This window comes from Gracilinanus agilis, chromosome 3 (assembly GCF_016433145.1).
Source record: "Gracilinanus agilis isolate LMUSP501 chromosome 3, AgileGrace, whole genome shotgun sequence".
NCBI lineage: Eukaryota > Metazoa > Chordata > Mammalia > Didelphimorphia > Didelphidae > Gracilinanus > Gracilinanus agilis.
Window position 1 is genome coordinate 477,586,900 of NC_058132.1, and position 12,904 is coordinate 477,599,803.

Consider the following 12,904-nt stretch of genomic DNA (forward strand, 5'->3'; position numbering starts at 1 on the left):
AGGGAAGGAGGGAGGGAGGGAGGGAGGGAAGGAGGGAGGGAGGGAGAAAGGGAGGAAGGGAGGAAGGAAGGGAGGAAGGGAGGAAGGAAGGAAGGAAGGAAGGAAGGAAGGAAGGAAGGAAGGAAGGAAGGAAGGAAGGAAGGAATGTTACTATGTACATTGTCCTCCTGGTTCTGTTCATTTTCACTGCATTATTTCATATGTCTTCTCAAGTCTTTTCTGAAAACACCCTCTTCATCATTTCTTATAGCACAATATATTTATATACAATTGCTGTTCAGACATTCCCCAACTGATGAACATCCTCTCAGAAATGTCCTAATTTTTTTTTCAAAAAAGAATCAAATCTTTTATCTTTAGGTCAGTGAGCTTGACTTCAATTCTGAGAAAATACTTTATTAATAAATAGATGGATTAATGAGCATATAGAAAAGAAAAAATGGTTTACCTGTCTTCAACAAGACTCGATTAATTTTCTTTCTGAACAGACTAGTTAAAGTGATAGGTCAGATCAATTCTGAAGATATAGCTTACTTAGATTTTAGAAAAGCATTTTGATCAAGAGTTTCATGCTATTCCTATAGAGAAATTTTATTTTTTATTTTTTAAAAAACTTTAGTAATTTTTTGTTCATTTGTTACATTAAAATTTCCGGTATCTCCCTCCCTCTTTCCCTTCCTTACACTAGGGAAGGCAATATTTAACAAAAAAAAAATAGGTACTATATATAAAATATGTTTTGCTTGTTTCTGTTTATCAGTTCTTTTTCTGGAGGTAGACATATACAAGTTATTCTTCAAACAATATTTCCGTTGCTACATATAATGCTCTCTTGGTTTTTCTCATTTTACTCTTCATATGTAAGTCTTTCCATGAGTTTTTTTTTTAATTAGCCTAATCATCATTTATTATGGGATGACAGTATTCCATCACAACCATATGCTACAACTTGTTTAGTCATTTTCCAGTTGATAGAGAGGTGTGAGCTAGATGATAATACAATTAGATGGATTCAGAACTAGTTGAATGGATAAATTCTCAGAGGAGTCATTAATGTCAGCTTGAAAGGTCTCCAGTGGAGTAGCCCAGGGATCTGTGCATAGACCAGTGCTATTTAATTCCTGTGTCATCAACTTGGTTCAAAGCATAGATGTCATCCTTATCTAATTAACACAAAGCTTCCTAGCTGTCCCCTCCTAGGACAGCTAACACACTGGATGTCAGATTTAGAATTCAAAAGGTATTGACAGACCAGATCATTGGGTTAAATCTAATAAGATGAACTATAATAGGATTAAATCAACAGCCCTAGATTTAAGGGTTTTTAAAATTCTAATCAGCTTTACACACATAAGATTGTGGAGGCATGATTAGACAGCAATTTACATGAAAAAAAAATCTGGATAACAAGATCCAAATGAGTCAATAGTGTTTCAGCAAAGTGCAAGCTCAATATGAGTCAACAGGGTGAAATGGCAGCCAAAAATGGTAATGCAACCTTGAGTTATATTAAATGAGCCATTCTCCCTCTGTATTCCAGCCTCATCAGGCCACATCTAGAGAACTGTATTCATTTCTGTGTATATCAGTTTAGGAAGGGCATCATAAGGTGAAAACCATCTAGTGCAAGGCAACCAGAATGGTAAATGGACTTGAGTCTATGCTATATCATAATCAGTAGAAGGAAATGGGATATTTAACTTGGAGAAAAGAAAGTTCAAAGAGAATATGATAACTATCATCAAGAATTTAAGGAGACAGCTAGGTGGCTCTGTGGATTGAGAGCCAGTCCTAGAAATGGGAGATCCTGGGTTCAAATCTGGATTCAGACACTTTCTATTTATGCGACCCTGGGTAAATCACTAAATCTCCATTGCTTAGCTCTTACTGGACTTCTCTCTTGGAACCAACACATAGTATTGATTTTTTTTTTTAAACCCTTACCTTCCATTTTGGAGTCAATACTGTGTATAGGCTCCAAGGCAGAAGAGTGGTAAGGGTAGGCAATGAGGGTTAAGTGACTTGCCCAGGGGCACACAGCTGAGAAGTGCCTGAGGCCACATTTGAACCTAGGACCTCCTGTCTCTAGGCCTGGCTTTCAATCTACTGAGCTACCCAGCTGCCCCCCCACAGTATTGATTCTAACAAGGTATGGGTTTAAAAAAATTTTAAGGACTTTCATATAGAAGAGGAAATAAATTGGAGTTAGGTTAGTGTTTTGTTTGTTTGTTTTTTTGACACCATAAAGTAGAACATGGGGCAATAAGTAGAAGTTCCAAAGAGACAAATTTAGGCTAAGGAGAAGAAATTATTCCTAACAATTAGAGCTGCCCAAAAGTAGGATGGACTATTTAATGAGAAGGTCTTCTGTTTCCTTACTGGAAATATTGGAAAGAACATACTTTTCAGTTATAGGTTGAACCATATGGCCCCTGAGATCCTTTCCAACTCTAATATTCTAGGATGCTGTGAAAAATCAGGTATATTTATTATGAAATAAACCTTGAAGAAAAACAAATTCATTCATGCCAAAAGCTCCGAGTTTCCATTAAATGCTAAAGTGGCCACCAATAATTTTTTTCACTTATATCTATAGAGAGAGAAAGAATTGCAAAATCTCTGGGCAATTAATTTTTTTCAAAAGTTAATTGGGTTAGGTTAGTTCAAATATTATATTCAGGAAACTGTAGTTGTAAGACAACATAAAAATTACCTAAAAATAAGAGCAGCATTTCCAAGCGATCCAAGAAGACTTAAGGGATAGACAATAAATCACACTTATTTAATTAAAAACAAACAGCAATGCTCTACAGTAGCTAAATGAACAGCTGTTGCTGCTGTCTATTCAGGATAATCAACTAAGGAGATTACTTACAGTAATGAGATTCAGTGTTGAATAGACAAGCAATAGAAAATATAGATCAATATTTGAGGTGCAAAGTTACTGCTAGGATCTATCATTCCTGAAGCACTCATCTTAAGTACATTACAAGATGAATGAATGAAATTTCTATTGAGAAACCATATATCCCAACCAATCAAATAAAGCTGTTGCTCTAAATAACATAAATGTTGCAATTTCAATGTTTTTATAACTCATGTTTCTTGCCAGAGGAAGCTCATTTATTGCAAGAAATAACATAGGAACCAACACATAATTTTAATCAAACTGGTTTAGAAAAAATTAGGCCTTTCAAAAAAAAAGTCTTTCAAATTGATCATCTTAGAAGCAGACTGACATAATGCAGATCAAAGCATACTATTTTTCACTTTAGTTTATTTGGGTTTTATTTTAGAGTTTGGTTTTATATGATTATTCTCTTACAAAAATTAACAATATAGAAATATGTCTTGCATGATGATTATACATGTATAACCCAGATCAAATTGCTTACCATCTCTGGGAAAGTGGAGGGAAGGGAGAAAGGGAGTCGATTTGGATCCTATAACTTCAGAAAACTTACGTAGAAAATTGTTTTTACATTATGTGAAAAATCATTATTATACGTAATTGGTAAAATAAAATATCTTTTAAAAAATTATTCTGAAAGGTATTAAAAGTATGCTGAAGTATTTCAAATACCAAGGAATGGCTGTTTGTACTTCCCTATATAAGCCATGCATATTTTGGCATCTCTGACGTTCTTTGTTGTGGATGCCTTAGAAGTATACAAAATCCTGAGAAAGGCTTGCAGAAAAAAAGAGAGTCCCTGGAGCTATTCCACTGGGTGAGCTGTGGGACTCTATGAAAACTCATCAAGTCTCCAGACAGATATCCAGAACTGGTGTGCAAGCCAATTCTCCCAGGGGCATGCATCCTCATGTAATTTGAAGAGACTATAATATTTTAAGGGAGAGACTATAAAGGATGTGCCAGGGAGAAGTCTGGTAAGGCCCTTCTGAATTCTTTCCTATGACTCCTTAAGGAAGTGTTCATCTTTTAACATAAATTGCAGAGTAAGATTGGTAAAAGGAGTATCCTCATTGCAACTTCCCCACAAACCCCCAATGAAACATATCTAATTTAAAACAATAATCTTTTCCTCTTGGATTAGTTTGATTTGATTAAATAGACATTTATTAAAGCCTCCTACATATAGAGTTTTATGCTAGTGAGGGCCCACTTAAGATATGATTTTTTTTTTAGAGGATCCAGTGATCACAGCAGAATGACTTCTTTCGGTAGCATGTAGCATCTTGGGAAAGGAGTAGATTAGACAAATAATGAGGATGACCCAGCAATATATAAATAGTAGCCATACAAGCAAAGGAGTCAAAAATTGAGGACTGTGGATAATAGAACTATAGGGTTAATGAAATAACCATAATTGTGGAGAAAGGAAAGTAAGATAAGGAGAAGGTTGAAGGATTAGAAAATGAGGAGAGATGAAGGACTATGGATTCATTTTTAAGATGGATAGGCTTAAGAGAAGTAAAGGGGGACCAATTAAAATCAGAATTAAGAACCTTTCTTAAAGCCTAAACAACTTCAGATTCTTCAATTGTGTTATGTTTAAAACTCAGGAGGGATACAAATTTCTACCATCATTAAAGTCCTAATGCAATAATATTATGGCATAACTAGGACTTAATGCTCTTAAATAGCAAGTTCTAGAAGATTCTATCAAGCTGGAGTGATTTAGAGCTTAGGTCCAGCAAAACACTCTATGTCTGTTGCCTGAGAATTAGCCTGGTTCAGAGAGGATAATCACTAGCCTGACTATAGGGTTATGCATTCTTCATTTGCAACTTTCAAAGACTTTCTGACTTTTAAAGGGGTTGTTATTTGTATTGATCACAGTAGGAAATATCTATTATCAATGTGAATCATTGATCTTTGAAGTATTAAATACAGAAGAAAATGGCTGTGAAGAAAGTGTGGAAACAGCATTCCAAGCATGGGAAACAGTGTCATTCAACATTTATTTGCAGTTGGGATGGCAGGAGGAGATACTTTATTTTACTAATTAATGTAATAACAATTTTCCTCATGAATTTTCTAAAGTTATGATCGGAATTGTCTCCCTCCCTCCCTTCCCTTCCCTCTTCCTCTCAAAGATGGTAAGCGACTTAATTGGGTTACAAATTTATTATCATGCAAAACACATTTCCATATTATTCATTTTTTGTAAGACAATTCTCATATAAAACCAAAAGCCCAAAGTAAAAACCCAAATAAACTAAAGTGAAAAAATCATATTCTTTGATCTGCAGTCTACCTTCAACAATCTGTCTCTGGAGCTGGATAGTGTTCTTTATCATGAGTCCCTCAATATTGCCGAGAGTAGCTAAGTCTTTCATACCTAATCATTCCATAACATTGAGGTTACTGTGTATAATATTCTCCTTGTTCTGCTTATTTCACTCTGAATCTGTTTATGTAGGTCTTTCCAGCTCTTTTGGAAATAATCCTGTTAATCATTTCTTTCAGCAAAAAGTATTCCACTGCCATCATATACCACAATTTGTTTCACCATTTCCCAATTGATGGACATTCCCTCAATTTCCAAATCTTTGCCACCACAAAAAGAGCTGCTATACATATTTTTGTACAAGTAGATCCTTTCCTTGTTTTTTTTTTTATCTCTTTGAGATAGCTCTCTAGTATCTCTAGTATTAGGTATGCACTGTTTTATAGCCCTTTGGGCAGAGTTACAAATTATCCTTCAGAATAACTGGATCAGTTCACAACTCCACCAACAATGCATTAGTGTTCCAATTTTGTCACATCCCCTCCAACATTTCTCACTTTTCTTTACTGTCATATTGGCCAATCATATAGATGTGAGGTAGTATCTCAGAGTTTTCATAATTTGCATTCTCTAATCAAGAGTGATTTAGAACATTTTTTCATATGATTACTGATAGCTTTGATTTCTTTATCTGAAAATTGCTTATTCATATCCTTTCAGCATTTGTCAGTTAGAGAATAGCTTGTTTTCTTATAAATTTGACTTAGTTCTCTATAAATTTGAGAAATAAAGCCTTTATCAAGAAATTTGTTCTAAAAATATTCCCAGTTTGTTGTTTCCCTTTTAATTTCAGTTTCATTGGCTTTGTTTGTATATAAACTTTTTAATTTAATATAGTCAAAATTATTCATTTTATATCTTGTAATGTTCTCTGTCTCTTGTTTGGTCATAAAGTCTTCCCTTCTCTATAGATCTGGCAGGTAAACTATTCTATGTTCCCCTAATTTACTTATAGTATCACCCTTTATGTCTAAATCATATACCCATTTTGACCCTGTCTTGGTATAGGGCAGCATTAGTGAAGATGTGACACATGTGCTGAGCTGGCCTTCAGTGATCTGCTCCATCCCCCTCTTCCCAGTGCCCAAGGACATTTTTTGTATGCCCTGCCCCTCTGTCCAGCAGCTCAAAACAAACATTTCCTCCCTTAGCTTTCTCCAATAATGCAGAGGCTCAGAGACAGCTTGAATTTGCCCTTTGGACACTCAGACTCAGAAAAAGTTCACCAATGCTAGTGTGAGACATTGGTCTATACCTAGTTTCTATCATACTGTTTTCCAGTTTTCCCAGCAGTTTTTTTGTCAAATAGTGAGTTCTTATCCTAAAGGCTAGGATCTTTGGGTTTATCAAACACTAGATTCCTCATGTCATTTACCCTTAATCTATTCCCTCAACAAGCATTTGTTATATAACTACTTTGTGCCAAGTAGGAAAACATGCAGTGAAGATTGGCAAGTAATAGATAGGCTGAAGTGTAAAGCAGAAGAAAGTAAACAGCATAAAACAAAAGTGGAGAGGAAGAATGGCAGAAGATTGTGGAGAGCTTCAGATGCTAGGCTAAGAAATTTGAACTTTATTCAGTAGGCAATGGAGAATCACTGCTAAGTTTTGAATAGAAATGGCATAAATTAATAAATGAGTAAATAAATTATTAAGTGAATATATGACTATATAAATGAATGAGCAAATTAAAAAGCATTTACTTGAGTATTTACTATATTAAGCACTGGGCAGCTAGGAGGCACAGTGAGTAAAGAATATCAGGATAGAGTCAGGAAAGACATCTTTCTGAGTTCAAATTCAGCCTCAGACATTGACTGTGTGACATTTCCTCATCTGTAAAATGATATGGAAGAGGAAATGGCAAACCACTCCAATATCTCTGCCAAGAAAATCCAAAATGGAGTCAAGAAGAGTCAGACATATTTGAAATGACTGAACTCAAATTTATACACACTGGAAGGACTGGTGGCTAGGGGAGAGAAGTAGTCACATCATGTGAAGAGAAAGATGCTCCCGCAGAGCCAATAGCATTTCCTCCTACTTCTGTGTTATATTCATAAATAAATCACAGAGTTGGGTGACACACCAATAAATGGACTGCAGGGGTCATGAACACTTAAAAACACAGAGTGCCACTTGCCTCCACCACTTTATTATTCTGGAGAAGTTTCCATCTTTGTCAACTGCCTTGGTTACACAGGACCAGCTAGGCAGAAATAAGATTTTGACTGTGATTGATGAACCCTTCAGAGCCACTAGCTCAGGCTGGCATTAAGTTGCCTAATTTTGCTGCCTCCAGCTCTCAGAGGCAAAATGGAAATTACACTAAAGATAGAGTTTGGGTCCCAACTCTTCAACTTACTAGTAGTACAACCTGGATCAAACTGACTTCTCTGAACCTTAGTTTCCTCATTGGTGCAATGGAAATAATAACTGTGTTATCTGCCCCCCTGAAAAGGAAAATGGTAAATTGTTATTATAAATTAGAAATGTGAACTATAATTAAGACTAGCTGAATCAAAAAAGCATAGAAAGATTTGTATGAACTAATAAAAAGTGAAGTCAGCAGAACCAAGAAAACAACATACACAGTTGTTCAGTTCTGTCCAACTCTTCATGACCCCCTAGACCATACGATCCATGTTTTCATGGCAATATCAGAATGGTGTGCCATTTCCTTCAATGGATTAAGGGCAAACATAGGGTAAGTGATTTGTCCAGGGTCACACAGCTAGTAAGTGCCTGAGGCCAGTTTTGAACTCAGATCTTCTGGATTCCAGGTTCAGTGCTCTATCCATTGAGCAATCTAGCCACCTGTAATAGGTATAGGCTTTAGAAGTAGAAAAGCAGACTTTTGCAGGCAGACTAAGGGGAAAAGACTTGGCTGCCAGCTAGGGATATTCTAAATAGAATGAAGGGAAAAACTGTTTTGCCCTCGTGGACTCCGGTCAAACTGGGAAAGGGAGGGGGTATGGATGCCTTTACCTGCCCAGTGAGGATCCCAAGGAGAGTGGAGTTACCACTATCAAGGAAGACCTGCTAGGGAAGATCAAGTGAGCAAGAAAATCTAGCTGGGGTGGTGGACATCCCAATCTGAGACAAGCTTGTTGATTAGCATCTCCTGGATTGATCTTTCTGTGGACCCATTTCCTGTGCCATCAAGAGGAGCTGAAGAAGACATGATTTGTGAGAGACCCATTTTCCCTTCTAGTCTGTAAAGTCTGATTAGTGCAGCATAGGTTTTAACGCATTCTCCCAGCCCCTGTGTGGTCCCTAGTGTTTAGATCCAGTGTGACCTTTCCCCATTATTCCTGACCCTCAATAATTATTAAAACCCTGTGTTTATAAGCCCTCTTGTCAATATAATTTACTAGTAGTTTCTCTGACTCCCTGGCTAGGTGAGTCAGTGTGGAAGTTAAGACCCAACAGTCACTCTTGTCAACTCCATTTCCCAAAGTGCCAAACCCAATTTCCCAGCTTGTTAAGTCCCCACCTATTGTCCATTCCTGTCTCCTACTCACCCTTCTGAACCCAGATAAATATTTAATTTAAGCCCCTGTTTTTCCCCATAAGACACCCCAAACCCAACTGTTCAGCAACATAAATTGAAAGAACAGCAATAACAAAAAGAAACTGCATAAGTATATATGAATGTAATTATGTAATTATAAAGATATCATTATAAATATTAACCTTGACCCTAGAAAAAACACAAGAAAATGCACCTCTGTCCCCTTTTTCCTCAAAAGTGGGGGCTTGTGGGTACTTAGATGATATGCTGGTTCATTTTGTCGAATTGTTTTTTTAATTTCTTCTTTTATTTTTATTACACAGGATATCTCTTGCTGCAAAGGTATATTTGGAATCATATCTGCCTTATAAACTAGGCTGGTTTCTCCTTAAAAGGTACCAAATCTATTTTTGAGTCAACTGGCTCAATGGTCTAAAAAATGTCCATTGATATAGCTTCCTGACAGTCTCAGTCAAAACCTCAGCCAAATAGAAGTATGGAGCTCCACCCTTAAGCTTTTAACTTGTATAATGACATGGTCTAACTTAGAGACAGAAAAAAGTTTCACCAAACTAAATCAATGCTGTATCCTTGGTGGATAGATTCTTTCCCTGATGCTATAGCTAAGTCATCCTCCTTTGCTTAATTGTTATTGTTGAGTCAGTTTTTCAGTTATGTCCAGCTTTCCCTGATCCATTTTGAGGTTTTCTTGGCAAATACTAGAGTAGTTTGCCATTACCTTTTTTCCAGTCCATTTTACAGGAGAGGAAACTGAGGAAAATAGAGGAAAAGGACATGTCCAAGGTCATACAACTAATAAGTGTCTAAAACAAGATTTATTTTATTGATATATTTATTGATTACTAATGACTAGCAGTGTCTAGTTGAACTCTGATTCTTTTCATTTCTCTGCCTATTCCCTCTGGTCTCCATTAACTTTCAAAGTGAGAAAACTAATTCTATACTTTAACAAGGCTCCCCTCACTCAAAGTAAAAGAAGGCTCATTTTTTCACAAGGGGATGTGAGCAAAACTGGAAACCCCTGAAGAGAAGAACAGAGTTAAGTTAGGAATGTTCACACTAAAGTTTAAACAAGAGAATGCAATTTTTAAAAAATTGACTTTATTCATATATTTTGTTCTCATATCTTCTTCCTTTCTGAACTTATCCCTCCCCTTCCTAAGTCCAGTGAATCATCCCATGTACTTGTAACAGAATAAAAGGGAAAGGCCAAAACTAAGGAGGATGCTAACCAATTGTGCAAATATATTCAGTGTTTCATTACAGAACATTTCTCATCTTGACAGTACATTTTCGAATATTGACTCATTTTTCATTTTCTTCAAAAGGCAGAATGTCATTATAAATGGCCCATTGGTCTTGGAAGTAGGATTCAAATCCTGCCTCAGACATTTAATAGCTGTGCATCTTTGAACAAATCACTAAACTTCAAAGCCTCAGTTTTCTTATCTGTAAAAAGACAAGTGAAGCTTTCAATGTCAGAGGGAGGGAGTCAAGAATCTGAAGCACAAGAGGAAAGACCTTGTCAGAATGTTAAAATGAAAAGTGTTACACAAGAAAAGAAAGAGAAGGAAAAGGACAGCTATACAATAACAGCTTATAGACAGATTTGAGGTTTTCCCTAAAGAAGCCACAGAGGTATTAAAGAGGAAGCAGCTAAAGAAGAAGAATGTTAAGAGTAGAACCATACTCTGGAAGGGAGGGAAAGAGAATGAATTGTGTAAACATGGAAAAATGTTTTAAAAAAATAAAATTTTAATTAAAAAAAAAGAGTAGAACCACAGAGTTATCAGGTGAGAGACTATTCAGTGTCATAATCTGAAGAGAAGCATAGCATTATCTTCTGGGCCAAATAACAGAGAATCTTCCAAGATATATAAAAACATAACTTCACATATGGCTAGCATTTATCCAAAGCTTTATAATTTGAAAAGAATTTACAAAATCAAAATGGCCAAGCAGAGCAACACCATGTATTAAGATGGCATATTTTTGCAAGGAAACCTAAGAACCAGAAAAGGGAGACCTAGTGAAGCATCTCGGTGAAAGTTAATGGAGGGAGAAACAAAAGGTATTTTATTTTGTCAGAGTATACCATAGGATACTAGACCAGAAAGAGGAATTTGATATGAAATTTGGGAAATAAATCTCAAGTCTGGCATGGAGGCATGACGTAATTGATACAGACAACTTCATTTTTTCAGAGATTTGCTGGAGTTCTCTCTCAACTTAAAACAGACTAGTTAATCATATGTTGATTTACTTAATGATAATTCCCTCCTTCCAAAGGGACAGGAGCTAACAAGAAGAGATGTTCTTCTGGATTTGATCCTCAATCAAAGAGAGGAAGTGGTTACTAGAATAGAAAGCACAGGAATAAGTGGACTTTTCCTTAATGATAAAATGTATAAAATATGTATTATATAACTACAAAATGCTTGGAACTGATTCTAGTTCTCAGAATAATAGGCGTTCTTGAATAAATAAGTGGTCAAAGGATATGAAAAAGAATTTTTCAAGGGATGAAATTCAGGTGACCAACAGAAATATGAAAAAAAATTGTTCATTAAAGCAACTCAAAGGGTTCACCTCATACTGGTCAGATTGGCAAAGTTTGCAAAAAAGGAAAAAATGACAAATGAAAGGAGGAACTTTAGGACAAGCAAGAACATTACCACATTATATGTGAGTGCTGCGACTCAATCCAGCCATTCAAGAAAGCAATGTCTAACCATATCATTTGGCCAAGCAATACCACTATTAGGCCTAAACCAAAAGAGGTCAAAGAAAGAAGGAAAGGCCCCAATTACAAAAAATATTTATAGTGGCTCTTTTTGTAGCAGCAAAGAACTAGAAACTAAAAGGGTGCCACTCAATTGGGGAATGACCTATGAAATTATGGTATGTGAATGTAATGAGATAGTATTTTCCCATTACAGAAAAAAAAAAAAGCAGGGTCAGAAAGATGTGAGAAGTATGAATTATTGCAAAGTGAGCATAACCCAGAGCATGATTTATACAATAACAATATTGTAAAGATAAAAAAAAAAAACTCTGAAAGATTTACATCTGACCAATGCAATAATCAACCATTGGTTCCAGAGGAGCTTATTGATGAATGCTCTAAAACTCCTGACCAATTAGTGATGGACTCAAGAAGCAAAAGAAGACATACCTTTTTAGACATAACCAGTATTTCCTCAACTACACAGATTTCTTTTGAGGGTTTTGTCTTTCTTTTTTCTTTCCTAATGAGGAAGGAGGGAAAATAAATGCTTGTTAATGAAAAATAATAATTTTTAAAAGACGTGGGGGATTAACAATGAGAAATTCTATTCAGGATCTGGTTCTCATTAATAGAAAGAAACTAACTACACATGTAGAGGGAGAAATTATAGGAACCTTATGGAGAAATGACTACTGCTTCCTAGATTTGAGATAAAGGAGAGGAAGTGTAGGCATAGTCTGAAATGCGTATTTCAGAGTGCTCAGGCAAAAGGTAAAAAAGATCCTATGACCTTTGGCTACAATTTGAGAAAGCTCAGAAGGAATGACATTATTAAGAATGAAATTCTGATGACACAAAGAACTATTTTAATGGAGTTTTAGGAAAAGTAAGATAAAGCTAAAGAAACAAGTGTGAATTCAGAATAAATTCACCAAGAACTTTGCTGCCATTAAAAGGAAATGCAGATCAGCTAAGTGGCTCAGTGGATTGAGAGTCAGGATTAGAGACAGGAGATCTTGGGTTCAAATCTGACCCCAGAGACTTCTTAGTTGCTTGATTCTGAGCAAGTCACTTAATCCTGTTTGCCTAGCCCTTACCACTCTTCTGACTTGGAACCAATACACAGTATTGATTCCAAGGCAGAAGGGAAAGGTTTTAGAAAAAAGAAAGAAAGAAATGCATAAGAGATGGATGCTAGCTAGGGCAAGCAATAAAGGATGAAAATAAAAATGTGGCATGATATTATAAAAATAGAAGTGCTAAAACTCAGAATGCGTGACAATAAGAATAATTTGTAAGAAATATGAGAAGAAAACAAGTGTTAGAAAGAGGATAGTACCTTTGTTTGAGGTGAGATAGATGTGACAATGATAACTGATAACAGTGAGA